General features: G+C 43.1%; 1 pseudogene; it reads left to right on the top strand.

Moving 5' to 3' along the window:
• The first annotated feature begins 1046 nt into the window (after positions 1 to 1046).
• Positions 1047 to 1767, top strand: LOC102818592 (annotated as a pseudogene).
• The last annotated feature ends 2416 nt before the right edge of the window (positions 1768 to 4183 follow it).

Raw genomic sequence — 4183 nt, 5'->3', positions numbered from 1 at the left:
GAACTGCAAGGTCGGTGGTTCAAGCTCCCCAGCTGCTCCTCAGAAACCCTATACAGGGTCACTATGGGTCAGAATCGACTCGATGGCACTTAACAACAACAACAAATGTGGGATCAAAGTGATTACAGCAACTCGAAAGATTGGATGGGAACCTTAGGAGGCAATGAGTTTATGTGAATAAGAAAGAATGAACTCAGAAAAGGAGTGTGAGATGTTTACACAGATCAAAGATATAACCAATGTACTGAATTGCATATGTAGACATTGTTGCATTGTCCTGTTTAGCTGTGTGTTTCCGTAACAATAACAGAAATTTTAAAAAAACTTTTTAATAATTTTTTTTATTGCAACAAAAGTTCATTTTTCTGATTCAATAATGATTAGGTTGCCTTACTAACAGAAAACTAAAGGTTTTCTCCCTTTTTGTCTTCACACCTTCTAAAGTTCAATAAAAACAATCTTAAAAATATATACAGGGCTAACCTTTTTGTTGAAAGATTTCCATTTGTATTCCATCAATTCCCAGAGCCTTATTCTTTGCCCATGCCTTCAATGCACCTTGGACTTCCTCCTTCAGTATCATTGGCTCTTGATCATATGCTACCTCTCGAAATGGTTGAACATTGACCATTTCTTTTTGGTACAGTGACTCTGTGTATTCCTTCCATCTTCACAATAAGTAGAGAAAAGATTGATGTTATCAAAGACTTCATTTTGCTCGGATCAACTGTCAACACTCATGGAAGCAGCAGATAAGAAATCAAGCATCTTATTCCATTAGGCAAATCTGGTGCAGAAGACCTCTTTAAAGTGTTTAAGTGCAAAGATGTCAGTTTGAGGACTAAGGTACACCTTACCCAAGCCATGGTATTTTCAATAACTTCATATGCATGCTAAAGTTGGGCAGTGAATAAGGAAGACCATAGAAGAATTGATGCATTTGAGCACGGTGTTGAAGGAGAATATTAAAAGTACCATGGGCTGGCTCTTCCTCATCTCTCCTCTCCAGGCAGCTGCCTGGGGGACCCCAGTAAGAAGCTTGGACCATGTTCCAATGCAAGCTGATGGCCCTAGACTACCACAACCCTACTGACTTCAACTGTAAAGATGCAACAGAGTTTAGGAATTTTATTGTTTGGCTTGAAGACTAGAAAATCAGACACTATAAGATGGAAGACTGAGGGAATTTAAGAAACATCTACAGCAGTGATTGGCCCAAGTTCTTTGAAAAGTATCTCAGAGACGTAACTGTCCTTTCAAGATTTAAAATTGACAGGAGGCAATTGACTGGCTTCTTGGCTTAGCTGTTAGATTTAAATATGGAGATAATGCTGAAAAATACAAGGACTCAGTACCCAGTAATACAAAAAAAATGCTGATAATGCAACTCAAAATGCAGAGCCATTCATCAATTTAGACATAAGTAATCCTGATTTTAGGCCGGACAAACCTTCTTCAGATTCAACATCATGATGATTTCCTGGTAATATAAAAGGCAAGTTGCATTTTGGTTCAGAAGTGCCTGACACAGGATGCAGTTGCTAACGCACATCAAACAAAAGAGGGCTTACCTGTTGCTTTAGATAGGCAAAGTCTTGTTTCTGACACAGGACATGCAGTTCTTAATGAAGCTGCTCAAATCCTGTGATTGTTGCATACAGAAGAACTCAGAGAGTACAGGCAGAAATCAATGAAGCCAGAGCAGCTGTTCAGTCCATTATTGCAGATTCAAAGACAGACCACAGACTGCGGACAGTTGGAAGATGAACATTTTAGGATTTCAGAATCTCATAGTACAGTTGGGGACTATGTACGTTTCTGGCATGTGTTTGGAAATCTAATGTCACATTTTCAAGGGAGGAATCCCAGAAAATTGACTGTTCTAGATTTTCCATCATTGTTTGTTATTCCTCAATAAAGTTTGGGAAAGTAGATGTATTTGGGGCGGCGGGGGGGGGGAATTACCATGGGCTGCCAAAAGAACAAACGAATCTATGTTGGGAGAAGTACAGCCTGAGTGTTCATTAGAAGCCAGGATGGCCAGACTTCATCTCTCATACTTTGGACATAGTGTCAGGAAGGACCAGTCCCTGGAGAAGTATATCATGTTTGGTAAAAAGAAGGGTCGAAGTAAAAGAAGAAGGCCCCCAACGAGATGGATTGGCACAGTGGCAGCAGTGATGGGCTAAGGTGTAGCAATGATTGTGAGGTTGGCAAAGACCAGGCGGTGCTTCATTCTGTTGTGCATGGGGTCACTATGAGTCGATACCAACTTGATGGCACCTAACAACAACAACAACAACTGTTGTTGTTGGGTGCCACTGAAGTCAATTCCAACTCATAGTGACCCTACATAAGGTTTCCGAGGATGTAAATCTTTATGGGAACAGAAAGCTCCATCTTTCTCCCACAGAGCACCTGGTGGGTTTGAACTGCCTACCTTGTAGTCCAGTGCTTATCCTACAGTGCCACAAGGGCTCCTAGGGCCCACCTAGGAGGCAGAAACAGACAGACCATGTAAGATGAGACAGTGATGGTTCAGTGATAGAATTCCCTCCTTCCATGGGAGAGACTTGGGTTCAATTCCTGCCCATTGCCCCTCATGGACAGCCTCCAACCATCTCTCAAGGGAGGCTTGTATGTTACTATGATGTTGAACAGGTTTCCAGACTAAGATGGGAACTAGGAAGAAAAGCCTGGTGATCGACTTCCAAAAACCAGTCAGTGGGAACCCTATGGATTGCAATGGTGTAGTCTGCAACCAGTCAGGAGGATGGTTCATGGGGATGATGCAGGATTGGGTAACATTTTGCTCCATTGTGTGGGGGATCACCTTGAGTAAGAGCTGACCCAATGGTAGCTAACAACCACAAGAACAATTGTGGCCAGAAAGGAGAGTATGTGTATGACAGAGTGTGAAGTGTTCGGGAAACTCTACCTTGGAAGCATGACTAAAAGAATATGGAGGAGAAAATATGGGGAGGGGAACAGAGCATAAGTGAAGGCTTATACAGAAAGCCACCAGATGCCATTAGGAGCTTATGAGTCGATGAATGACAATTCTCAGCGCTCCCCAGCTCCCATGTTAAGGCTTATGTGGAAAGCCAACAGATGCCATTAGGTGCTTCTGAGCTGCTGAATGACAATCCTCAGCCCTCCCCAGCTCCCATGGCCTCCTGAAGTAGGAGTCAGGTAATGATGAGGCTAGGAACCCCGTTTTTGCTCCTATTATCCATGTGACATGTTGGACATGTGATCAAGAGAGATCAGTCCCCAAGGAAGGACATCAAGCTTGGAAAAGTAGAGAAGGCCACTGAAAAAGAGGAAGCCCTCCAGTAGCTGTAACAATGTGGGTTATTGCAAAAAATCGGGCTCAAACACAACAACAATTGTGAGGATGGCACAGGAGCAGGCAATGTTTTGTTCTGTTGTGCACAAAGTCGCTATGAGTCACAACTGATTCAAGGACACCTAACAACAGTCATGTGGTCAGCTGCATGTTAGTTGGCCTTTCTGGGCCTCGAGTTTTCGCTACTATTTGCTTATCTACAAACAGCTCCGTGAACCTCAGTATTCTTGTCCACTAAGTGGGAATAACCCCTACTTTCTTTGAAGGTTTGTCCCAAAACTACAAAGTGCCTGGAAAACTGAAAACAATGAGAAAAATGAGGATTGTAATGACGGCTTTTATTCCACACCCCCTAGTGGAAAGGAGGTTCTTTGCATGTTCCTGATTTATCCCTGGTGGAGAGGGTGGGAAAGGTGAAGAGAAAGGTAGCCAGCTGGAGGGTGCAGGCTCAAACAAAAACGTGCACCCAGATACTCGTGGCAGCATTATTTACTCACATAATTTTAAACAATGCAACTGTCTATCAACTGATGCATGGATAAACTGTAGTATGTTGTTAGGTGCCATCGAGTGGATACCGACTCATAGTGACCTTATGCAGCAGAACGAAACACTGCCCGATCCTGGGCCAACCTCACTACTGTTGGCACTCTGAGCCCATTGTTGCTGTCACTTTGCCAATCCATCTTGCTTGGGTCTTCCTCTTTTTCTCTGACCCTCCACCTTATCAAACATATCTTTCTCCAGCAACTGTTCCCTCCTGACAATATGTCTGAAGTATGTTGTGGTTGTTAGGTGCCCTTGAGTCTACTCTGAATCACAGGGAACCCACGT

The sequence above is a fragment of the Chrysochloris asiatica genome, unplaced genomic scaffold (genome assembly GCF_000296735.1).
Source record: "Chrysochloris asiatica unplaced genomic scaffold, ChrAsi1.0 scaffold00034, whole genome shotgun sequence".
NCBI classification, from domain to species: domain Eukaryota; kingdom Metazoa; phylum Chordata; class Mammalia; order Afrosoricida; family Chrysochloridae; genus Chrysochloris; species Chrysochloris asiatica.
This window is presented reverse-complemented; position numbering and strand designations above follow the sequence as displayed.